The sequence below is a fragment of the Engystomops pustulosus genome, unplaced genomic scaffold (assembly GCF_040894005.1).
Source record: "Engystomops pustulosus unplaced genomic scaffold, aEngPut4.maternal MAT_SCAFFOLD_121, whole genome shotgun sequence".
NCBI classification, from domain to species: Eukaryota; Metazoa; Chordata; class Amphibia; order Anura; family Leptodactylidae; genus Engystomops; species Engystomops pustulosus.
In genome coordinates, this window is record NW_027285002.1 from 14,898 (window position 1) to 34,502 (window position 19,605).

Consider the following 19,605-nt stretch of genomic DNA (forward strand, 5'->3'; position numbering starts at 1 on the left):
AGAGAAACTAACACAATTTTCAGGTTCAAAAAGGTCAACGGAACTTGGGATTCCCAGCCAGTCTCCCATGCTGGTACTTGCCAAGCCTTAAGCTGCATTGATGCTGCGATCTGACGAGAGCAGGCACATTCAGCTTAGAATGGCCGTTGACAGCAGATGTTCAATTTGAACCTTCTTTTACCATCTTTGACAGAGAAACTAACACAATTTTCAGGTTCAAAAAGGTCAACGGAACTTGGGATTCCCAGCCAGTCTCCCATGCTGGTACTTGCCAAGCCTTAAGCTGCATTGCTGCTGCGATCTGACGAGAGCAGGCACATTCAGCTTAGAATGGCCGTTGACAGCAGCTGTTCAATTTGAACCTTCTTTTACTATCTCAGAGAGAAACTAACCCAATTTTCAGGTTCAAAAAGGTCAATGGAACTTGGGATTCCCAGCCAGTCTCCCATGCTGGTACTTGCCAAGCCTTAAGCTGCATTGCTGCTGCGATCTGACGAGAGCAGGCACATTCAGCTTAGAATGGCCGTTGACCGCAGCTGTTCAATTTGAACCTTCTTTTACTATCTCATAGAGAAAGTAACACAATTTTCAGGTTCAAAAAGGTCAACGGAACTTGGGATTCCCAGCCAGTCTCCCATGCTGGTACTTGCCAAGCCTTAAGCTGCATTGCTGCTGCGATCTGACGAGAGCAGGCACATTCAGCTTAGAATGGCCGCTGACAGCAGCTGTTCAATTTGAACCTTCTTTTACTATCTCATAGAGAAACTAACACAATTTTCAGGTTCAAAAAGGTCAACGGAACTTGGGATTCCCAGCCAGTCTCCCATGCTGGTACTTGCCAAGCCTTAAGCTGCATTGATGCTGCGATCTGACGAGAGCAGGCACATTCAGCTTAGAATGGCCGTTGACAGCAGATGTTCAATTTGAACCTTCTTTTACCATCTTTGACAGAGAAACTAACACAATTTTCAGGTTCAAAAAGGTCAACGGAACTTGGGATTCCCAGCCAGTCTCCCATGCTGGTACTTGCCAAGCCTTAAGCTGCATTGATGCTGCGATCTGACGAGAGCAGGCACATTCAGCTTAGAATGGCCGTTGACAGCAGCTGTTCAATTTGAACCTTCTTTTACCATCTTTGACAGAGAAACTAATACAATTTTCAGGTTCAAAAAGGTCAACGGAACTTGGGATTCCCAGCCAGTCTCCCATGCTGGTACTTGCCAAGCCTTAAGCTGCATTGCTGCTGCGATCTGACGAGAGCAGGCACATTCAGCTTAGAATGGCCGTTGACCGCAGCTGTTTAATATGAACCTTCTTTTACTATCTCATAGAGAAAGTAACACAATTTTCAGGTTCAAAAAGGTCAACGGAACTTGGGATTCCCAGCCAGTCTCCCATGCTGGTACTTGCCAAGCCTTAAGCTGCATTGCTGCTGCGATCTGACGAGAGCAGGCACATTCAGCTTAGAATGGACGCTGACAGCAGCTGTTCAATTTGAACCTTCTTTTACTATCTCATAGAGAAACTAACACAATTTTCAGGTTCAAAAAGGTCAACGGAACTTGGGATTCCCAGCCAGTCTCCCATGCTGGTACTTGCCAAGCCTTAAGCTGCATTGCTGCTGCGATCTGACGAGAGCAGGCACATTCAGCTTAGAATGGCCGTTGACAGCAGCTGTTCAATTTGAACCTTCTTTTACTATCTCATAGATAAACTAACACAATTTTCAGGTTCAAAAAGGTCAACGGAACTTGGGATTCCCAGCCAGTCTCCCATGCTGGTACTTGCCAAGCCTTAAGCTGCATTGCTGCTGCGATCTGACGAGAGCAGGCACATTCAGCTTAGAATGGCCGTTGACAGCAGCTGTTCAATTTAAACCTTCTTTTACTATCTCATAGAGAAACTAACACAATTTTCAGGTTCAAAAAGGTCAACAGAACTTGGGATTCCCAGCCAGTCTCCCATGCTGGTACTTGCCAAGCCTTAAGCTGCATTGATGCTGCAATCTGACGAGAGCAGGCACATTCAGCTTAGAATGGCCGTTGACAGCAGATGTTCAATTTGAACCTTCTTTTACCATCTTTGACAGAGAAACTAACACAATTTTCAGGTTCAAAAAGGTCAACGGAACTTGGGATTCCCAGCCAGTCTCCCATGCTGGTACTTGCCAAGCCTTAAGCTGCATTGCTGCAGCGATCTGACGAGAGCAGGCACATTCAGCTTAGAATGGCCGTTGACAGCAGCTGTTCAATTTGAACCTTCTTTTACTATCTCATAGAGAAACTAACACAATTTTCAGGTTCAAAAAGGTCAATGGAACTTGGGATTCCCAGCCAGTCTCCCATGCTGGTACTTGCCAAGCCTTAAGCTGCATTGCTGCTGCGATCTGACGAGAGCAGGCACATTCAGCTTAGAATGGCCGTTGACCGCAGCTGTTCAATTTGAACCTTCTTTTACTATCTCATAGAGAAAGTAACACACTTTTCAGGTTCAAAAAGGTCAACGGAACTTGGGATTCCCAGCCAGTCTCCCATGCTGGTACTTGCCAAGCCTTAAGCTGCATTGCTGCTGCGATCTGACGAGAGCAGGCACATTCAGCTTAGAATGGCCGCTGACAGCAGCTGTTCAATTTGACCCTTCTTTTACTATCTCATAGAGAAACTAACACAATTTTCAGGTTCAAAAAGGTCAACGGAACTTGGGATTCCCAGCCAGTCTCCCATGCTGGTACTTGCCAAGCCTTAAGCTGCATTGCTGCTGCGATCTGACGAGAGCAGGCACATTCAGCTTAGAATGGCCGTTGACAGCAGCTGTCCAATTTGAACCTTCTTTTACCATCTTTGACAGGGAAACTAACACAATTTTCAGGTTCAAAAAGGTCAACGGAACTTGGGATTCCCAGCTAGTCTCCCATGCTGGTACTTGCCAAGCCTTAAGCTGCATTGCTGCTGCGATCTGACGAGAGCAGGCACATTCAGCTTAGAATGGCCGTTGACAGCAGCTGTTCAATTTGAACCTTCTTTTACTATCTCATAGAGAAACTAACACAATTTTCAGGTTCAAAAAGGTCAACGGAACTTGGGATTCCCAGCCAGTCTCCCATGCTGGTACTTGCCAAGCCTTAAGCTGCATTGCTGCTGCGATCTGACGAGAGCAGGCACATTCAGCTTAGAATGGCCGTTGACAGGAGCTGTTCAATTTGAACCTTCTTTTACTATCTCATAGAGAAACTAACACAATTTTCAGGTTCAAAAGGTCAATGGAACTTGGGATTCCCAGCCAGTCTCCCATGCTGGTACTTGCCAAGCCTTAAGCTGCATTGCTGCTGCGATCTGACGAGAGCAGGCACATTCAGCTTAGAATGGCCGTTGACAGCAGCTGTTCAATTTGAACCTTCTTTTACTATCTCATAGAGAAACTAACACAATTTTCAGTTTCAAAAAGGTCAACGGAACTTGGGATTCCCAGCCAGTCTCCCATGCTGGTACTTGCCAAGCCTTAAGCTGCATTGCTGCTGCGATCTGACGAGAGCAGGCACATTCAGCTTAGAATGGCCGTTGACCGCAGCTGTTCAATTTGAACCTTCTTTTACTATCTCATAGAGAAACTAACACAATTTTCAGGTTCAAAAAGGTCAACGGAACTTGGGATTCCCAGCCAGTCTCCCATGCTGGTACTTGCCAAGCCTTAAGCTGCATTGCTGCTGCAATCTGACGAGAGCAGGCACATTCAGCTTAGAATGGCCGTTGACAGCAGCTGTTCAATTTGAACCTTCTTTTACCATCTTTGACAGAGAAACTAACACAATTTTCAGGTTCAAAAAGGTGAACGGAACTTGGGATTCCCAGCCAGTCTCCCATGCTGGTACTTGCCAAGCCTTAAGCTGCATTGCTGCTGCGATCTGACGAGAGCAGGCACATTCAGCTTAGAATGGCCGTTGACAGCAGCTGTTCAATTTGAACCTTCTTTTACTATCTCATAGAGAAACTAACACAATTTTCAGGTTCAAAAAGGTCAATGGAACTTGGGATTCCCAGCCAGTCTCCCATGCTGGTACTTGCCAAGCCTTAAGCTGCATTGCTGCTGCGATCTGACGAGAGCAGGCACATTCAGCTTAGAATGGCCGTTGACCGCAGCTGTTCAATTTGAACCTTCTTTTACTATCTCATAGAGAAAGTAACACAATTTTCAGGTTCAAAAAGGTCAACGGAACTTGGGATTCCTAGCCAGTCTCCCATGCTGGTACTTGCCAAGCCTTAAGCTGCATTGCTGCTGCGATCTGACGAGAGCAGGCACATTCAGCTTAGAATGGCCGCTGACAGCAGCTGTTCAATTTGAACCTTCTTTTACTATCTCATAGAGAAACTAACACAATTTTCAGGTTCAAAAAGGTCAACGGAACTTGGGATTCCCAGCCAGTCTCCCATGCTGGTACTTGCCAAGCCTTAAGCTGCATTGATGCTGCGATCTGACGAGAGCAGGCACATTCAGCTTAGAATGGCCGTTGACAGCAGATGTTCAATTTGAACCTTCTTTTACCATCTTTGACAGAGAAACTAACACAATTTTCAGGTTCAAAAAGGTCAACGGAACTTGGGATTCCCAGCCAGTCTCCCATGCTGGTACTTGCCAAGCCTTAAGCTGCATTGATGCTGCGATCTGACGAGAGCAGGCACATTCAGCTTAGAATGGCCGTTGACAGCAGCTGTTCAATTTGAACCTTCTTTTACCATCTTTGACAGAGAAACTAATACAATTTTCAGGTTCAAAAAGGTCAACGGAACTTGGGATTCCCAGCCAGTCTCCCATGCTGGTACTTGCCAAGCCTTAAGCTGCATTGCTGCTGCGATCTGACGAGAGCAGGCACATTCAGCTTAGAATGGCCGTTGACCGCAGCTGTTTAATATGAACCTTCTTTTACTATCTCATAGAGAAAGTAACACAATTTTCAGGTTCAAAAAGGTCAACGGAACTTGGGATTCCCAGCCAGTCTCCCATGCTGGTACTTGCCAAGCCTTAAGCTGCATTGCTGCTGCGATCTGACGAGAGCAGGCACATTTAGCTTAGAATGGCCGCTGACAGCAGCTGTTCAATTTGAACCTTCTTTTACTATCTCATAGAGAAACTAACACAATTTTCAGGTTCAAAAAGGTCAACGGAACTTGGGATTCCCAGCCAGTCTCCCATGCTGGTACTTGCCAAGCCTTAAGCTGCATTGCTGCTGCGATCTGACGAGAGCAGGCACATTCAGCTTAGAATGGCCGTTGACAGCAGCTGTTCAATTTGAACCTTCTTTTACTATCTCATAGATAAACTAACACAATTTTCAGGTTCAAAAAGTTCAACGGAACTTGGGATTCCCAGCCAGTCTCCCATGCTGGTACTTGCCAAGCCTTAAGCTGCATTGCTGCTGCGATCTGACGAGAGCAGGCACATTCAGCTTAGAATGGCCGTTGACAGCAGCTGTTCAATTTAAACCTTCTTTTACTATCTCATAGAGAAACTAACACAATTTTCAGGTTCAAAAAGGTCAACGGAACTTGGGATTCCCAGCCAGTCTCCCATGCTGGTACTTGCCAAGCCTTAAGCTGCATTGATGCTGCAATCTGACGAGAGCAGGCACATTCAGCTTAGAATGGCCGTTGACAGCAGATGTTCAATTTGAACCTTCTTTTACCATCTTTGACAGAGAAACTAACACAATTTTCAGGTTCAAAAAGGTCAACGGAAATTGGGATTCCCAGCCAGTCTCCCATGCTGGTACTTGCCAAGCCTTAAGCTGCATTGCTGCTGCGATCTGACGAGAGCAGGCACATTCAGCTTAGAATGGCCGTTGACAGCAGCTGTTCAATTTGAACCTTCTTTTACTATCTCAGAGAGAAACTAACCCAATTTTCAGGTTCAAAAAGGTCAATGGAACTTGGGATTCCCAGCCAGTCTCCCATGCTGGTACTTGCCAAGCCTTAAGCTGCATTGCTGCTGCGATCTGACGAGAGCAGGCACATTCAGCTTAGAAAGGCCGTTGACCGCAGCTGTTCAATTTGAACCTTCTTTTACTATCTCATAGAGAAAGTAACACAATTTTCAGGTTCAAAAAGGTCAACGGAACTTGGGATTCCCAGCCAGTCTCCCATGCTGGTACTTGCCAAGCCTTAAGCTGCATTGCTGCTGCGATCTGACGAGAGCAGGCACATTCAGCTTAGAATGGCCGCTGACAGCAGCTGTTCAATTTGAACCTTCTTTTACTATCTCATAGAGAAACTAACACAATTTTCAGGTTCAAAAAGGTCAACGGAACTTGGGATTCCCAGCCAGTCTCCCATGCTGGTACTTGCCAAGCCTTAAGCTGCATTGATGCTGCGATCTGACGAGAGCAGGCACATTCAGCTTAGAATGGCCGTTGACAGCAGATGTTCAATTTGAACCTTCTTTTACCATCTTTGACAGAGAAACTAACACAATTTTCAGGTTCAAAAAGGTCAACGGAACTTGGGATTCCCAGCCAGTCTCCCATGCTGGTACTTGCCAAGCCTTAAGCTGCATTGATGCTGCGATCTGACGAGAGCAGGCACATTCAGCTTAGAATGGCCGTTGACAGCAGCTGTTCAATTTGAACCTTCTTTTACCATCTTTGACAGAGAAACTAATACAATTTTCAGGTTCAAAAAGGTCAACGGAACTTGGGATTCCCAGCCAGTCTCCCATGCTGGTACTTGCCAAGCCTTAAGCTGCATTGCTGCTGCGATCTGACGAGAGCAGGCACATTCAGCTTAGAATGGCCGTTGACCGCAGCTGTTTAATATGAACCTTCTTTTACTATCTCATAGAGAAAGTAACACAATTTTCAGGTTCAAAAAGGTCAACGGAACTTGGGATTCCCAGCCAGTCTCCCATGCTGGTACTTGCCAAGCCTTAAGCTGCATTGCTGCTGCGATCTGACGAGAGCAGGCACATTCAGCTTAGAATGGCCGCTGACAGCAGCTGTTCAATTTGAACCTTCTTTTACTATCTCATAGAGAAACTAACACAATTTTCAGGTTCAAAAAGGTCAACGGAACTTGGGATTCCCAGCCAGTCTCCCATGCTGGTACTTGCCAAGCCTTAAGCTGCATTGCTGCTGCGATCTGACGAGAGCAGGCACATTCAGCTTAGAATGGCCGTTGACAGCAGCTGTTCAATTTGAACCTTCTTTTACTATCTCATAGATAAACTAACACAATTTTCAGGTTCAAAAAGGTCAACGGAACTTGGGATTCCCAGCCAGTCTCCCATGCTGGTACTTGCCAAGCCTTAAGCTGCATTGCTGCTGCGATCTGACGAGAGCAGGCACATTCAGCTTAGAATGGCCGTTGACAGCAGCTGTTCAATTTAAACCTTCTTTTACTATCTCATAGAGAAACTAACACAATTTTCAGGTTCAAAAAGGTCAACGGAACTTGGGATTCCCAGCCAGTCTCCCATGCTGGTACTTGCCAAGCCTTAAGCTGCATTGATGCTGCAATCTGACGAGAGCAGGCACATTCAGCTTAGAATGGCCGTTGACAGCAGATGTTCAATTTGAACCTTCTTTTACCATCTTTGACAGAGAAACTAACACAATTTTCAGGTTCAAAAAGGTCAACGGAAATTGGGATTCCCAGCCAGTCTCCCATGCTGGTACTTGCCAAGCCTTAAGCTGCATTGCTGCTGCGATCTGACGAGAGCAGGCACATTCAGCTTAGAATGGCCGCTGACAGCAGCTGTTCAATTTGAACCTTCTTTTACTATCTCATAGAGAAACTAACACAATTTTCAGGTTCAAAAAGGTCAATGGAACTTGGGATTCCCAGCCAGTCTCCCATGCTGGTACTTGCCAAGCCTTAAGCTGCATTGCTGCTGCGATCTGACGAGAGCAGGCACATTCAGCTTAGAATGGCCGTTGACCGCAGCTGTTCAATTTGAACCTTCTTTTACTATCTCATAGAGAAAGTAACACACTTTTCAGGTTCAAAAAGGTCAACGGAACTTGGGATTCCCAGCCAGTCTCCCATGCTGGTACTTGCCAAGCCTTAAGCTGCATTGCTGCTGCGATCTGACGAGAGCAGGCACATTCAGCTTAGAATGGCCGCTGACAGCAGCTGTTCAATTTGACCCTTCTTTTACTATCTCATAGAGAAACTAACACAATTTTCAGGTTCAAAAAGGTCAACGGAACTTGGGATTCCCAGCCAGTCTCCCATGCTGGTACTTGCCAAGCCTTAAGCTGCATTGCTGCTGCGATCTGACGAGAGCAGGCACATTCAGCTTAGAATGGCCGTTGACAGCAGCTGTCCAATTTGAACCTTCTTTTACCATCTTTGACAGGGAAACTAACACAATTTTCAGGTTCAAAAAGGTCAACGGAACTTGGGATTCCCAGCTAGTCTCCCATGCTGGTACTTGCCAAGCCTTAAGCTGCATTGCTGCTGCGATCTGACGAGAGCAGGCACATTCAGCTTAGAATGGCCGTTGACAGCAGCTGTTCAATTTGAACCTTCTTTTACTATCTCATAGAGAAACTAACACAATTTTCAGGTTCAAAAAGGTCAACGGAACTTGGGATTCCCAGCCAGTCTCCCATGCTGGTACTTGCCAAGCCTTAAGCTGCATTGCTGCTGCGATCTGACGAGAGCAGGCACATTCAGCTTAGAATGGCCGTTGACAGGAGCTGTTCAATTTGAACCTTCTTTTACTATCTCATAGAGAAACTAACACAATTTTCAGGTTCAAAAAGGTCAATGGAACTTGGGATTCCCAGCCAGTCTCCCATGCTGGTACTTGCCAAGCCTTAAGCTGCATTGCTGCTGCGATCTGACGAGAGCAGGCACATTCAGCTTAGAATGGCCGTTGACAGCAGCTGTTCAATTTGAACCTTCTTTTACTATCTCATAGAGAAACTAACACAATTTTCAGGTTCAAAAAGGTCAACGGAACTTGGGATTCCCAGCCAGTCTCCCATGCTGGTACTTGCCAAGCCTTAAGCTGCATTGCTGCTGCGATCTGACGAGAGCAGGCACATTCAGCTTAGAATGGCCGTTGACCGCAGCTGTTCAATTTGAACCTTCTTTTACTATCTCATAGAGAAACTAACACAATTTTCAGGTTCAAAAAGGTCAACGGAACTTGGGATTCCCAGCCAGTCTCCCATGCTGGTACTTGCCAAGCCTTAAGCTGCATTGCTGCTGCAATCTGACGAGAGCAGGCACATTCAGCTTAGAATGGCCGTTGACAGCAGCTGTTCAATTTGAACCTTCTTTTACCATCTTTGACAGAGAAACTAACACAATTTTCAGGTTCAAAAAGGTGAACGGAACTTGGGATTCCCAGCCAGTCTCCCATGCTGGTACTTGCCAAGCCTTAAGCTGCATTGCTGCTGCGATCTGACGAGAGCAGGCACATTCAGCTTAGAATGGCCGTTGACAGCAGCTGTTCAATTTGAACCTTCTTTTACTATCTCATAGAGAAACTAACACAATTTTCAGGTTCAAAAAGGTCAACGGAACTTGGGATTCCCAGCCAGTCTCCCATGCTGGTACTTGCCAAGCCTTAAGCTGCATTGATGCTGCGATCTGACGAGAGCAGGCACATTCAGCTTAGAATGGCCGTTGACAGCAGATGTTCAATTTGAACCTTCTTTTACCATCTTTGACAGAGAAACCATCACAATTTTCAGGTTCAAAAAGGTCAACGGAACTTGGGATTCCCAGCCAGTCTCCCATGCTGGTACTTGCCAAGCCTTAAGCTGCATTGCTGCTGCGATCTGACGAGAGCAGGCACATTCAGCTTAGAATGGCCGTTGACAGCAGCTGTTCAATTTGAACCTTCTTTTACTATCTCAGAGAGAAACTAACCCAATTTTCAGGTTCAAAAAGGTCAATGGAACTTGGGATTCCCAGCCAGTCTCCCATGCTGGTACTTGCCAAGCCTTAAGCTGCATTGCTGCTGCGATCTGACGAGAGCAGGCACATTCAGCTTAGAATGGCCGTTGACTGCAGCTGTTCAATTTGAACCTTCTTTTACTATCTCATAGAGAAAGTAACACAATTTTCAGGTTCAAAAAGGTCAACGGAACTTGGGATTCCCAGCCAGTCTCCCATGCTGGTACTTGCCAAGCCTTAAGCTGCATTGCTGCTGCGATCTGACGAGAGCAGGCACATTCAGCTTAGAATGGCCGCTGACAGCAGCTGTTCAATTTGAACCTTCTTTTACTATCTCATAGAGAAACTAACACAATTTTCAGGTTCAAAAAGGTCAACGGAACTTGGGATTCCCAGCCAGTCTCCCATGCTGGTACTTGCCAAGCCTTAAGCTGCATTGATGCTGCGATCTGACGAGAGCAGGCACATTCAGCTTAGAATGGCCGTTGACAGCAGATGTTCAATTTGAACCTTCTTTTACCATCTTTGACAGAGAAACTAACACAATTTTCAGGTTCAAAAAGGTCAACGGAACTTGGGATTCCCAGCCAGTCTCCCATGCTGGTACTTGCCAAGCCTTAAGCTGCATTGATGCTGCGATCTGACGAGAGCAGGCACATTCAGCTTAGAATGGCCGTTGACAGCAGCTGTTCAATTTGAACCTTCTTTTACCATCTTTGACAGAGAAACTAATACAATTTTCAGGTTCAAAAAGGTCAACGGAACTTGGGATTCCCAGCCAGTCTCCCATGCTGGTACTTGCCAAGCCTTAAGCTGCATTGCTGCTGCGATCTGACGAGAGCAGGCACATTCAGCTTAGAATGGCCGTTGACCGCAGCTGTTTAATATGAACCTTCTTTTACTATCTCATAGAGAAAGTAACACAATTTTCAGGTTCAAAAAGGTCAACGGAACTTGGGATTCCCAGCCAGTCTCCCATGCTGGTACTTGCCAAGCCTTAAGCTGCATTGCTGCTGCGATCTGACGAGAGCAGGCACATTTAGCTTAGAATGGCCGCTGACAGCAGCTGTTCAATTTGAACCTTCTTTTACTATCTCATAGAGAAACTAACACAATTTTCAGGTTCAAAAAGGTCAACGGAACTTGGGATTCCCAGCCAGTCTCCCATGCTGGTACTTGCCAAGCCTTAAGCTGCATTGCTGCTGCGATCTGACGAGAGCAGGCACATTCAGCTTAGAATGGCCGTTGACAGCAGCTGTTCAATTTGAACCTTCTTTTACTATCTCATAGATAAACTAACACAATTTTCAGGTTCAAAAAGTTCAACGGAGCTTGGGATTCCCAGCCAGTCTCCCATGCTGGTACTTGCCAAGCCTTAAGCTGCATTGCTGCTGCGATCTGACGAGAGCAGGCACATTCAGCTTAGAATGGCCGTTGACAGCAGCTGTTCAATTTAAACCTTCTTTTACTATCTCATAGAGAAACTAACACAATTTTCAGGTTCAAAAAGGTCAACGGAACTTGGGATTCCCAGCCAGTCTCCCATGCTGGTACTTGCCAAGCCTTAAGCTGCATTGATGCTGCAATCTGACGAGAGCAGGCACATTCAGCTTAGAATGGCCGTTGACAGCAGATGTTCAATTTGAACCTTCTTTTACCATCTTTGACAGAGAAACTAACACAATTTTCAGGTTCAAAAAGGTCAACGGAAATTGGGATTCCCAGCCAGTCTCCCATGCTGGTACTTGCCAAGCCTTAAGCTGCATTGCTGCTGCGATCTGACGAGAGCAGGCACATTCAGCTTAGAATGGCCGTTGACAGCAGCTGTTCAATTTGAACCTTCTTTTACTATCTCAGAGAGAAACTAACCCAATTTTCAGGTTCAAAAAGGTCAATGGAACTTGGGATTCCCAGCCAGTCTCCCATGCTGGTACTTGCCAAGCCTTAAGCTGCATTGCTGCTGCGATCTGACGAGAGCAGGCACATTCAGCTTAGAATGGCCGTTGACCGCAGCTGTTCAATTTGAACCTTCTTTTACTATCTCATAGAGAAAGTAACACAATTTTCAGGTTCAAAAAGGTCAACGGAACTTGGGATTCCCAGCCAGTCTCCCATGCTGGTACTTGCCAAGCCTTAAGCTGCATTGCTGCTGCGATCTGACGAGAGCAGGCACATTCAGCTTAGAATGGCCGCTGACAGCAGCTGTTCAATTTGAACCTTCTTTTACTATCTCATAGAGAAACTAACACAATTTTCAGGTTCAAAAAGGTCAACGGAACTTGGGATTCCCAGCCAGTCTCCCATGCTGGTACTTGCCAAGCCTTAAGCTGCATTGATGCTGCGATCTGACGAGAGCAGGCACATTCAGCTTAGAATGGCCGTTGACAGCAGATGTTCAATTTGAACCTTCTTTTACCATCTTTGACAGAGAAACTAACACAATTTTCAGGTTCAAAAAGGTCAACGGAACTTGGGATTCCCAGCCAGTCTCCCATGCTGGTACTTGCCAAGCCTTAAGCTGCATTGATGCTGCGATCTGACGAGAGCAGGCACATTCAGCTTAGAATGGCCGTTGACAGCAGCTGTTCAATTTGAACCTTCTTTTACCATCTTTGACAGAGAAACTAATACAATTTTCAGGTTCAAAAAGGTCAACGGAACTTGGGATTCCCAGCCAGTCTCCCATGCTGGTACTTGCCAAGCCTTAAGCTGCATTGCTGCTGCGATCTGACGAGAGCAGGCACATTCAGCTTAGAATGGCCGTTGACCGCAGCTGTTTAATATGAACCTTCTTTTACTATCTCATAGAGAAAGTAACACAATTTTCAGGTTCAAAAAGGTCAACGGAACTTGGGATTCCCAGCCAGTCTCCCATGCTGGTACTTGCCAAGCCTTAAGCTGCATTGCTGCTGCGATCTGACGAGAGCAGGCACATTCAGCTTAGAATGGCCGCTGACAGCAGCTGTTCAATTTGAACCTTCTTTTACTATCTCATAGAGAAACTAACACAATTTTCAGGTTCAAAAAGGTCAACGGAACTTGGGATTCCCAGCCAGTCTCCCATGCTGGTACTTGCCAAGCCTTAAGCTGCATTGCTGCTGCGATCTGACGAGAGCAGGCACATTCAGCTTAGAATGGCCGTTGACAGCAGCTGTTCAATTTGAACCTTCTTTTACTATCTCATAGATAAACTAACACAATTTTCAGGTTCAAAAAGGTCAACGGAACTTGGGATTCCCAGCCAGTCTCCCATGCTGGTACTTGCCAAGCCTTAAGCTGCATTGCTGCTGCGATCTGACGAGAGCAGGCACATTCAGCTTAGAATGGCCGTTGACAGCAGCTGTTCAATTTAAACCTTCTTTTACTATCTCATAGAGAAACTAACACAATTTTCAGGTTCAAAAAGGTCAACGGAACTTGGGATTCCCAGCCAGTCTCCCATGCTGGTACTTGCCAAGCCTTAAGCTGCATTGATGCTGCAATCTGACGAGAGCAGGCACATTCAGCTTAGAATGGCCGTTGACAGCAGATGTTCAATTTGAACCTTCTTTTACCATCTTTGACAGAGAAACTAACACAATTTTCAGGTTCAAAAAGGTCAACGGAAATTGGGATTCCCAGCCAGTCTCCCATGCTGGTACTTGCCAAGCCTTAAGCTGCATTGCTGCTGCGATCTGACGAGAGCAGGCACATTCAGCTTAGAATGGCCGTTGACAGCAGCTGTTCAATTTGAACCTTCTTTTACTATCTCATAGAGAAACTAACACAATTTTCAGGTTCAAAAAGGTCAATGGAACTTGGGATTCCCAGCCAGTCTCCCATGCTGGTACTTGCCAAGCCTTAAGCTGCATTGCTGCTGCGATCTGACGAGAGCAGGCACATTCAGCTTAGAATGGCCGCTGACAGCAGCTGTTCAATTTGACCCTTCTTTTACTATCTCATAGAGAAACTAACACAATTTTCAGGTTCAAAAAGGTCAACGGAACTTGGGATTCCCAGCCAGTCTCCCATGCTGGTACTTGCCAAGCCTTAAGCTGCATTACTGCTGCGATCTGACGAGAGCAGGCACATTCAGCTTAGAATGGCCGTTGACAGCAGCTGTTCAATTTGAACCTTCTTTTACCATCTTTGACAGAGAAACTAACACAATTTTCAGGTTCAAAAAGGTCAACGGAACTTGGGATTCCCAGCCAGTCTCCCATGCTGGTACTTGCCAAGCCTTAAGCTGCATTGCTGCTGCGATCAGACGAGAGCAGGCACATTCAGCTTAGAATGGCCGTTGACAGCAGCTGTTCAATTTGAACCTTCTTTTACTATCTCATAGAGAAACTAACACAATTTTCAGGTTCAAAAAGGTCAACGGAACTTGGGATTCCCAGCCAGTCTCCCATGCTGGTACTTGCCAAGCCTTAAGCTGCATTGCTGCTGCGATCTGACGAGAGCAGGCGCATTCAGCTTAGAATGGCCGTTGACAGCAGCTGTTCTATTTGAACCTTCTTTTACTATCTCATAGAGAAACTAACACAATTTTCAGGTTCAAAAAGGTCAACGGAACTTGGGATTCCCAGCCAGTCTCCCATGCTGGTACTTGCCAAGCCTTAAGCTGCATTGCTGCTGCGATCTGATGAGAGCAGGCACATTCAGCTTAGAATGGCCGTTGACAGCAGCTGTTCAATTTGAACCTTCTTTTACTATCTCATAGAGAAACTAACACAATTTTCAGGTTCAAAAAGGTCAACGGAACTTGGGATTCCCAGCCAGTCTCCCATGCTGGTACTTGCCAAGCCTTAAGCTGCATTGATGCTGCGATCTGACGAGAGCAGGCACATTCAGCTTAGAATGGCCGTTGACAGCAGATGTTCAATTTGAACCTTCTTTTACCATCTTTGACAGAGAAACTAACACAATTTTCAGGTTCAAAAAGGTCAACGGAACTTGGGATTCCCAGCCAGTCTCCCATGCTGGTACTTGCCAAGCCTTAAGCTGCATTGATGCTGCGATCTGACGAGAGCAGGCACATTCAGCTTAGAATGGCCGTTGACAGCAGCTGTTCAATTTGAACCTTCTTTTACCATCTTTGACAGAGAAACTAATACAATTTTCAGGTTCAAAAAGGTCAACGGAACTTGGGCTTCCCAGCCAGTCTCCCATGCTGGTACTTGCCAAGCCTTAAGCTGCATTGCTGCTGCGATCTGACGAGAGCAGGCACATTCAGCTTAGAATGGCCGTTGACCGCAGCTGTTCAATTTGAACCTTCTTTTACTATCTCATAGAGAAAGTAACACAATTTTCAGGTTCAAAAAGGTCAACGGAACTTGGGATTCCCAGCCAGTCTCCCATGCTGGTACTTGCCAAGCCTTAAGCTGCATTGCTGCTGCGATCTGACGAGAGCAGGCACATTCAGCTTAGAATGGCCGCTGACAGCAGCTGTTCAATTTGAACCTTCTTTTACTATCTCATAGAGAAACTAACACAATTTTCAGGTTCAAAAAGGTCAACGGAACTTGGGATTCCCAGCCAGTCTCCCATGCTGGTACTTGCCAAGCCTTAAGCTGCATTGCTGCTGCGATCTGACGAGAGCAGGCACATTCAGCTTAGAATGGCCGTTGACAGCAGCTGTCCAATTTGAACCTTCTTTTACCATCTTTGATAGGGAAACTAACAATATTTTCAGGTTCAAAAAGGTTAACGGAACTTGGGATTCCCAGCTAGTCTCCCATGCTGGTACTTGCCAAGCCTTAAGCTGCATTGCTGCTGCGATCTGACGAGAGCAGGCACATTCAGCTTAGAATGGCCGTTGACAGCAGCTGTTCAATTTGAACCTTCTTTTACTATCTCATAGAGAAACTAACACAATTTTCAGGTTCAAAAAGGTCAACGGAACTTGGGATTCCCAGCCAGTCTCCCATGCTGGTACTTGCCAAGCCTTAAGCTGCATTGCTGCTGCGATCTGACAAGAGCAGGCACATTCAGCTTAGAATGGCTGTTGACCGCAGCTGTTCAATTTGAACCTTCTTTTACTATCTCATAGAGAAACTAACACAATTTTCAGGTTCAAAAAGGTCAATGGAACTTGGGATTCCCAGCCAGTCTCCCATGCTGGTACTTGCCAAGCCTTAAGCTGCATTGCTGCTGCGATCTGACGAGAGCAGGCACATTCAGCTTAGAATGGCCGTTGACAGCAGCTGTTCAATTTGAACCTTCTTTTACTATCTCATAGAGAAACTAACACAATTTTCAGGTTCAAAAAGGTCAACGGAACTTGGGATTCCCAGCCAGTCTCCCATGCTGGTACTTGCCAAGCCTTAAGCTGCATTGCTGCTGCGATCTGACGAGAGCAGGCACATTCAGCTTAGAATGGCCGTTGACAGCAGCTGTTCAATTTGAACCTTCTTTTACTATCTCATAGAGAAACTAACACAATTTTCAGGTTCAAAAAGGTCAACGGAACTTGGGATTCCCAGCCAGTCTCCCATGCTGGTACTTGCCAAGCCTTAAGCTGCATTGATGCTGCGATCTGACGAGAGCAGGCACATTCAGCTTAGAATGGCCGTTGACAGCAGATGTTCAATTTGAACCTTCTTTTACCATCTTTGACAGAGAAACTAACACAATTTTCAGGTTCAAAAAGGTCAACGGAACTTGGGATTCCCAGCCAGTCTCCCATGCTGGTACTTGCCAAGCCTTAAGCTGCATTGCTGCTGCGATCTGACGAGAGCAGGCACATTCAGCTTAGAATGGCCGTTGACAGCAGCTGTTCAATTTGAACCTTCTTTTACTATCTCATAGAGAAACTAACACAATTTTCAGGTTCAAAAAGGTCAACGGAACTTGGGATTCCCAGCCAGTCTCCCATGCTGGTACTTGCCAAGCCTTAAGCTGCATTGCTGCTGCGATCTGACGAGAGCAGGCACATTCAGCTTAGAATGGCCGTTGACCGCAGCTGTTCAATTTGAACCTTCTTTTACTATCTCATAGAGAAACTAACACAATTTTCAGGTTCAAAAAGGTCAACGGAACTCTTGGGATTCCCAGCCAGTCTCCCATGCTGGTACTTGCCAAGCCTTAAGCTGCATTGCTGCTGCGATCTGACGAGAGCAGGCACATTCAGCTTAGAATGGCCGTTGACAGCAGCTGTTCAATTTGAACCTTCTTTTACTATCTCATAGAGAAACTAACACAATTTTCAGATTCAAAAAGGTCAATGGAACTTGGGATTCCCAGCCAGTCTCCCATGCTGGTACTTGCCAAGCCTTAAGCTGCATTGCTGCTGCGATCTGACGAGAGCAGGCACATTCAGCTTAGAATGGCCGTTGACAGCAGCTGTTCAATTTGAACCTTCTTTTACTATCTCATAGAGAAACTAACACAATTTTCAGGTTCAAAAAGTTCAACGGAACTTGGGATTCCCAGCCAGTCTCCCATGCTGGTACTTGCCAAGCCTTAAGCTGCATTGCTGCTGCGATCTGACGAGAGCAGGCACATTCAGCTTAGAATGGCCGTTGACAGCAGCTGTTCAATTTGAACCTTCTTTTACTATCTCATAGAGAAACTAACACAATTTTCAGGTTCAAAAAGGTCAACGGAACTCTTGGGATTCCCAGCCAGTCTCCCATGCTGGTACTTGCCAAGCCTTAAGCTGCATTGCTGCTGCGATCTGACGAGAGCAGGCACATTCAGCTTAGAATGGCCGTTGACAGCAGCTGTTCAATTTGAACCTTCTTTTACTATCTCATAGAGAAACTAACACAATTTTCAGGTTCAAAAAGGTCAACGGAACTTGGGATTCCCAGCCAGTCTCCCATGCTGGTACTTGCCAAGCCTTAAGCTGCATTGCTGCTGCGATCTGACGAGAGCAGGCACATTCAGCTTAGAATGGCCGTTGACAGCAGCTGTTCAATTTGAACCTTCTTTTACTATGTCATAGAGAAACTAACACAATTTTCAGGTTCAAAAGGTCAACGGAACTTGGGATTCCCAGCCAGTCTCCCATGCTGGTACTTGCCAAGCCTTAAGCTGCATTGCTGCTGCGATCTGACGAGAGCAGGCACATTCAGCTTAGAATGGCTGTTGACCGCAGCTGTTCAATTTGAACCTTCTTTTACTATCTCATAGAGAAACTAACACAATTTTCAGGTTCAAAAAGGTCAACGGAACTTGGGATTCCCAGCCAGTCTCCCATGCTGGTACTTGCCAAGCCTTAAGCTGCATTGCTGCTGCGATCTGACGAGAGCAGGCGCATTCAGCTTAGAATGGCCGTTGACAGCAGCTGTTCTATTTGAACCTTCTTTTACTATCTCATAGAGAAACTAACACAATTTTCAGGTTCAAAAAGGTCAACGGAACTTGGGATTCCCAGCCAGTCTCCCATGCTGGTACTTGCCAAGCCTTAAGCTGCATTGCTGCTGCGATCTGATGAGAGCAGGCACATTCAGCTTAGAATGGCCGTTGACAGCAGCTGTTCAATTTGAACCTTCTTTTACTATCTCATAGAGAAACTAACACAATTTTCAGGTTCAAAAAGGTCAACGGAACTTGGGATTCCCAGCCAGTCTCCCATGCTGGTACTTGCCAAGCCTTAAGCTGCATTGATGCTGCGATCTGACGAGAGCAGGCACATTCAGCTTAGAATGGCCGTTGACAGCAGATGTTCAATTTGAACCTTCTTTTACCATCTTTGACAGAGAAACTAACACAATTTTCAGGTTCAAAAAGGTCAACGGAACTTGGGATTCCCAGCCAGTCTCCCATGCTGGTACTTGCCAAGCCTTAAGCTGCATTGATGCTGCGATCTGACGAGAGCAGGCACATTCAGCTTAGAATGGCCGTTGACAGCAGCTGTTCAATTTGAACCTTCTTTTACCATCTTTGACAGAGAAACTAATACAATTTTCAGGTTCAAAAAGGTCAACGGAACTTGGGCTTCCCAGCCAGTCTCCCATGCTGGTACTTGCCAAGCCTTAAGCTGCATTGCTGCTGCGATCTGACGAGAGCAGGCACATTCAGCTTAGAATGGCCGTTGACAGCAGCTGTTCAATTTGAACCTTCTTTTACTATCTCATAGAGAAACTAACACAATTTTCAGGTTCAAAAAGGTCAACGGAACTTGGGATTCCCAGCCAGTCTCCCATGCTGGTACTTGCCAAGCCTTAAGCTGCATTGCTGCTGCGATCTGACAAGAGCAGGCACATTCAGCTTAGAATGGCTGTTGACCGCAGCTGTTCAATTTGAACCTTCTTTTACTATCTCATAGAGAAACTAACACAATTTTCAGGTTCAAAAAGGTCAATGGAACTTGGTATTCCCAGCCAGTCTCCCATGCTGGTACTTGCCAAGCCTTAAGCTGCATTGCTGCTGCGATCTGACGAGAGCAGGCACATTCAGCTTAGAATGGCCGTTGACAGCAGCTGTTCAATTTGAACCTTCTTTTACTATCTCATAGAGAAACTAACACAATTTTCAGGTTCAAAAAGGTCAACGGAACTTGGGATTCCCAGCCAGTCTCCCATGCTGGTACTTGCCAAGCCTTAAGCTGCATTGCTGCTGCGATCTGACGAGAGCAGGCACATTCAGCTTAGAATGGCCGTTGACAGCAGCTGTTCAATTTGAACCTTCTTTTACTATCTCATAGAGAAACTAACACAATTTTCAGGTTCAAAAATGTCAACGGAACTTGGGATTCCCAGCCAGTCTCCCATGCTGGTACTTG

The 19,605-nt window shown here is 45.9% G+C and overlaps 73 pseudogenes; all 73 read right to left on the bottom strand.

Moving 5' to 3' along the window:
• Positions 1 to 32: 32 nt before the first annotated feature.
• LOC140107435 (5S ribosomal RNA) lies at positions 33 to 151 on the bottom strand (annotated as a pseudogene).
• Positions 152 to 223: 72 nt separating this feature from the next.
• Positions 224 to 342, bottom strand: LOC140107866 (5S ribosomal RNA; annotated as a pseudogene).
• A 70-nt stretch (positions 343 to 412) lies between these two features.
• LOC140107649 (5S ribosomal RNA) lies at positions 413 to 531 on the bottom strand (annotated as a pseudogene).
• A 70-nt stretch (positions 532 to 601) lies between these two features.
• On the bottom strand, positions 602 to 720 carry LOC140107371 (5S ribosomal RNA; annotated as a pseudogene).
• Positions 721 to 790: 70 nt separating this feature from the next.
• Positions 791 to 909, bottom strand: LOC140107437 (5S ribosomal RNA; annotated as a pseudogene).
• A 72-nt stretch (positions 910 to 981) lies between these two features.
• Positions 982 to 1,100, bottom strand: LOC140107438 (5S ribosomal RNA; annotated as a pseudogene).
• A 72-nt stretch (positions 1,101 to 1,172) lies between these two features.
• Positions 1,173 to 1,291, bottom strand: LOC140107878 (5S ribosomal RNA; annotated as a pseudogene).
• Positions 1,292 to 1,361: 70 nt separating this feature from the next.
• Positions 1,362 to 1,480, bottom strand: LOC140107824 (5S ribosomal RNA; annotated as a pseudogene).
• A 70-nt stretch (positions 1,481 to 1,550) lies between these two features.
• Positions 1,551 to 1,669, bottom strand: LOC140107890 (5S ribosomal RNA; annotated as a pseudogene).
• Positions 1,670 to 1,739: 70 nt separating this feature from the next.
• On the bottom strand, positions 1,740 to 1,858 carry LOC140107897 (5S ribosomal RNA; annotated as a pseudogene).
• A 70-nt stretch (positions 1,859 to 1,928) lies between these two features.
• Positions 1,929 to 2,047, bottom strand: LOC140107834 (5S ribosomal RNA; annotated as a pseudogene).
• A 72-nt stretch (positions 2,048 to 2,119) lies between these two features.
• Positions 2,120 to 2,238, bottom strand: LOC140107607 (5S ribosomal RNA; annotated as a pseudogene).
• A 70-nt stretch (positions 2,239 to 2,308) lies between these two features.
• On the bottom strand, positions 2,309 to 2,427 carry LOC140107650 (5S ribosomal RNA; annotated as a pseudogene).
• A 70-nt stretch (positions 2,428 to 2,497) lies between these two features.
• On the bottom strand, positions 2,498 to 2,616 carry LOC140107372 (5S ribosomal RNA; annotated as a pseudogene).
• A 70-nt stretch (positions 2,617 to 2,686) lies between these two features.
• LOC140107898 (5S ribosomal RNA) lies at positions 2,687 to 2,805 on the bottom strand (annotated as a pseudogene).
• Positions 2,806 to 2,877: 72 nt separating this feature from the next.
• Positions 2,878 to 2,996, bottom strand: LOC140108113 (5S ribosomal RNA; annotated as a pseudogene).
• Positions 2,997 to 3,066: 70 nt separating this feature from the next.
• On the bottom strand, positions 3,067 to 3,185 carry LOC140107899 (5S ribosomal RNA; annotated as a pseudogene).
• Positions 3,186 to 3,254: 69 nt separating this feature from the next.
• Positions 3,255 to 3,373, bottom strand: LOC140107651 (5S ribosomal RNA; annotated as a pseudogene).
• Positions 3,374 to 3,443: 70 nt separating this feature from the next.
• LOC140107900 (5S ribosomal RNA) lies at positions 3,444 to 3,562 on the bottom strand (annotated as a pseudogene).
• Positions 3,563 to 3,632: 70 nt separating this feature from the next.
• Positions 3,633 to 3,751, bottom strand: LOC140107632 (5S ribosomal RNA; annotated as a pseudogene).
• A 72-nt stretch (positions 3,752 to 3,823) lies between these two features.
• Positions 3,824 to 3,942, bottom strand: LOC140107714 (5S ribosomal RNA; annotated as a pseudogene).
• Positions 3,943 to 4,012: 70 nt separating this feature from the next.
• On the bottom strand, positions 4,013 to 4,131 carry LOC140107653 (5S ribosomal RNA; annotated as a pseudogene).
• Positions 4,132 to 4,201: 70 nt separating this feature from the next.
• LOC140107712 (5S ribosomal RNA) lies at positions 4,202 to 4,320 on the bottom strand (annotated as a pseudogene).
• Positions 4,321 to 4,390: 70 nt separating this feature from the next.
• LOC140107439 (5S ribosomal RNA) lies at positions 4,391 to 4,509 on the bottom strand (annotated as a pseudogene).
• A 72-nt stretch (positions 4,510 to 4,581) lies between these two features.
• On the bottom strand, positions 4,582 to 4,700 carry LOC140107440 (5S ribosomal RNA; annotated as a pseudogene).
• Positions 4,701 to 4,772: 72 nt separating this feature from the next.
• Positions 4,773 to 4,891, bottom strand: LOC140107901 (5S ribosomal RNA; annotated as a pseudogene).
• A 70-nt stretch (positions 4,892 to 4,961) lies between these two features.
• On the bottom strand, positions 4,962 to 5,080 carry LOC140107764 (5S ribosomal RNA; annotated as a pseudogene).
• Positions 5,081 to 5,150: 70 nt separating this feature from the next.
• On the bottom strand, positions 5,151 to 5,269 carry LOC140107902 (5S ribosomal RNA; annotated as a pseudogene).
• Positions 5,270 to 5,339: 70 nt separating this feature from the next.
• Positions 5,340 to 5,458, bottom strand: LOC140107642 (5S ribosomal RNA; annotated as a pseudogene).
• Positions 5,459 to 5,528: 70 nt separating this feature from the next.
• On the bottom strand, positions 5,529 to 5,647 carry LOC140107805 (5S ribosomal RNA; annotated as a pseudogene).
• Positions 5,648 to 5,719: 72 nt separating this feature from the next.
• On the bottom strand, positions 5,720 to 5,838 carry LOC140107797 (5S ribosomal RNA; annotated as a pseudogene).
• A 70-nt stretch (positions 5,839 to 5,908) lies between these two features.
• LOC140107846 (5S ribosomal RNA) lies at positions 5,909 to 6,027 on the bottom strand (annotated as a pseudogene).
• Positions 6,028 to 6,097: 70 nt separating this feature from the next.
• On the bottom strand, positions 6,098 to 6,216 carry LOC140107373 (5S ribosomal RNA; annotated as a pseudogene).
• A 70-nt stretch (positions 6,217 to 6,286) lies between these two features.
• On the bottom strand, positions 6,287 to 6,405 carry LOC140107441 (5S ribosomal RNA; annotated as a pseudogene).
• A 72-nt stretch (positions 6,406 to 6,477) lies between these two features.
• Positions 6,478 to 6,596, bottom strand: LOC140107443 (5S ribosomal RNA; annotated as a pseudogene).
• Positions 6,597 to 6,668: 72 nt separating this feature from the next.
• On the bottom strand, positions 6,669 to 6,787 carry LOC140107904 (5S ribosomal RNA; annotated as a pseudogene).
• Positions 6,788 to 6,857: 70 nt separating this feature from the next.
• LOC140107376 (5S ribosomal RNA) lies at positions 6,858 to 6,976 on the bottom strand (annotated as a pseudogene).
• A 70-nt stretch (positions 6,977 to 7,046) lies between these two features.
• On the bottom strand, positions 7,047 to 7,165 carry LOC140107905 (5S ribosomal RNA; annotated as a pseudogene).
• A 70-nt stretch (positions 7,166 to 7,235) lies between these two features.
• LOC140107907 (5S ribosomal RNA) lies at positions 7,236 to 7,354 on the bottom strand (annotated as a pseudogene).
• A 70-nt stretch (positions 7,355 to 7,424) lies between these two features.
• On the bottom strand, positions 7,425 to 7,543 carry LOC140107806 (5S ribosomal RNA; annotated as a pseudogene).
• A 72-nt stretch (positions 7,544 to 7,615) lies between these two features.
• On the bottom strand, positions 7,616 to 7,734 carry LOC140107863 (5S ribosomal RNA; annotated as a pseudogene).
• Positions 7,735 to 7,993: 259 nt separating this feature from the next.
• On the bottom strand, positions 7,994 to 8,112 carry LOC140107377 (5S ribosomal RNA; annotated as a pseudogene).
• Positions 8,113 to 8,182: 70 nt separating this feature from the next.
• On the bottom strand, positions 8,183 to 8,301 carry LOC140107908 (5S ribosomal RNA; annotated as a pseudogene).
• Positions 8,302 to 8,373: 72 nt separating this feature from the next.
• Positions 8,374 to 8,492, bottom strand: LOC140108125 (5S ribosomal RNA; annotated as a pseudogene).
• Positions 8,493 to 8,562: 70 nt separating this feature from the next.
• Positions 8,563 to 8,681, bottom strand: LOC140107909 (5S ribosomal RNA; annotated as a pseudogene).
• A 259-nt stretch (positions 8,682 to 8,940) lies between these two features.
• Positions 8,941 to 9,059, bottom strand: LOC140107910 (5S ribosomal RNA; annotated as a pseudogene).
• A 70-nt stretch (positions 9,060 to 9,129) lies between these two features.
• LOC140107634 (5S ribosomal RNA) lies at positions 9,130 to 9,248 on the bottom strand (annotated as a pseudogene).
• A 72-nt stretch (positions 9,249 to 9,320) lies between these two features.
• LOC140107715 (5S ribosomal RNA) lies at positions 9,321 to 9,439 on the bottom strand (annotated as a pseudogene).
• A 70-nt stretch (positions 9,440 to 9,509) lies between these two features.
• Positions 9,510 to 9,628, bottom strand: LOC140107444 (5S ribosomal RNA; annotated as a pseudogene).
• Positions 9,629 to 9,700: 72 nt separating this feature from the next.
• LOC140107911 (5S ribosomal RNA) lies at positions 9,701 to 9,819 on the bottom strand (annotated as a pseudogene).
• Positions 9,820 to 10,078: 259 nt separating this feature from the next.
• On the bottom strand, positions 10,079 to 10,197 carry LOC140107378 (5S ribosomal RNA; annotated as a pseudogene).
• Positions 10,198 to 10,267: 70 nt separating this feature from the next.
• LOC140107445 (5S ribosomal RNA) lies at positions 10,268 to 10,386 on the bottom strand (annotated as a pseudogene).
• A 72-nt stretch (positions 10,387 to 10,458) lies between these two features.
• Positions 10,459 to 10,577, bottom strand: LOC140107446 (5S ribosomal RNA; annotated as a pseudogene).
• Positions 10,578 to 10,649: 72 nt separating this feature from the next.
• On the bottom strand, positions 10,650 to 10,768 carry LOC140107912 (5S ribosomal RNA; annotated as a pseudogene).
• A 70-nt stretch (positions 10,769 to 10,838) lies between these two features.
• LOC140107765 (5S ribosomal RNA) lies at positions 10,839 to 10,957 on the bottom strand (annotated as a pseudogene).
• Positions 10,958 to 11,027: 70 nt separating this feature from the next.
• Positions 11,028 to 11,146, bottom strand: LOC140107913 (5S ribosomal RNA; annotated as a pseudogene).
• A 70-nt stretch (positions 11,147 to 11,216) lies between these two features.
• LOC140107802 (5S ribosomal RNA) lies at positions 11,217 to 11,335 on the bottom strand (annotated as a pseudogene).
• Positions 11,336 to 11,405: 70 nt separating this feature from the next.
• LOC140107808 (5S ribosomal RNA) lies at positions 11,406 to 11,524 on the bottom strand (annotated as a pseudogene).
• Positions 11,525 to 11,596: 72 nt separating this feature from the next.
• Positions 11,597 to 11,715, bottom strand: LOC140107798 (5S ribosomal RNA; annotated as a pseudogene).
• A 259-nt stretch (positions 11,716 to 11,974) lies between these two features.
• LOC140107379 (5S ribosomal RNA) lies at positions 11,975 to 12,093 on the bottom strand (annotated as a pseudogene).
• A 70-nt stretch (positions 12,094 to 12,163) lies between these two features.
• LOC140107447 (5S ribosomal RNA) lies at positions 12,164 to 12,282 on the bottom strand (annotated as a pseudogene).
• A 72-nt stretch (positions 12,283 to 12,354) lies between these two features.
• On the bottom strand, positions 12,355 to 12,473 carry LOC140107449 (5S ribosomal RNA; annotated as a pseudogene).
• Positions 12,474 to 12,545: 72 nt separating this feature from the next.
• On the bottom strand, positions 12,546 to 12,664 carry LOC140107914 (5S ribosomal RNA; annotated as a pseudogene).
• Positions 12,665 to 12,734: 70 nt separating this feature from the next.
• LOC140107380 (5S ribosomal RNA) lies at positions 12,735 to 12,853 on the bottom strand (annotated as a pseudogene).
• A 70-nt stretch (positions 12,854 to 12,923) lies between these two features.
• LOC140107916 (5S ribosomal RNA) lies at positions 12,924 to 13,042 on the bottom strand (annotated as a pseudogene).
• Positions 13,043 to 13,112: 70 nt separating this feature from the next.
• On the bottom strand, positions 13,113 to 13,231 carry LOC140107918 (5S ribosomal RNA; annotated as a pseudogene).
• Positions 13,232 to 13,301: 70 nt separating this feature from the next.
• On the bottom strand, positions 13,302 to 13,420 carry LOC140107809 (5S ribosomal RNA; annotated as a pseudogene).
• Positions 13,421 to 13,870: 450 nt separating this feature from the next.
• LOC140108026 (5S ribosomal RNA) lies at positions 13,871 to 13,989 on the bottom strand (annotated as a pseudogene).
• Positions 13,990 to 14,061: 72 nt separating this feature from the next.
• Positions 14,062 to 14,180, bottom strand: LOC140107283 (5S ribosomal RNA; annotated as a pseudogene).
• Positions 14,181 to 14,250: 70 nt separating this feature from the next.
• Positions 14,251 to 14,369, bottom strand: LOC140107946 (5S ribosomal RNA; annotated as a pseudogene).
• A 70-nt stretch (positions 14,370 to 14,439) lies between these two features.
• LOC140107355 (5S ribosomal RNA) lies at positions 14,440 to 14,558 on the bottom strand (annotated as a pseudogene).
• Positions 14,559 to 18,042: 3,484 nt separating this feature from the next.
• LOC140107876 (5S ribosomal RNA) lies at positions 18,043 to 18,160 on the bottom strand (annotated as a pseudogene).
• A 71-nt stretch (positions 18,161 to 18,231) lies between these two features.
• On the bottom strand, positions 18,232 to 18,349 carry LOC140107891 (5S ribosomal RNA; annotated as a pseudogene).
• Between the last annotated feature and the right edge of the window lie 1,256 nt (positions 18,350 to 19,605).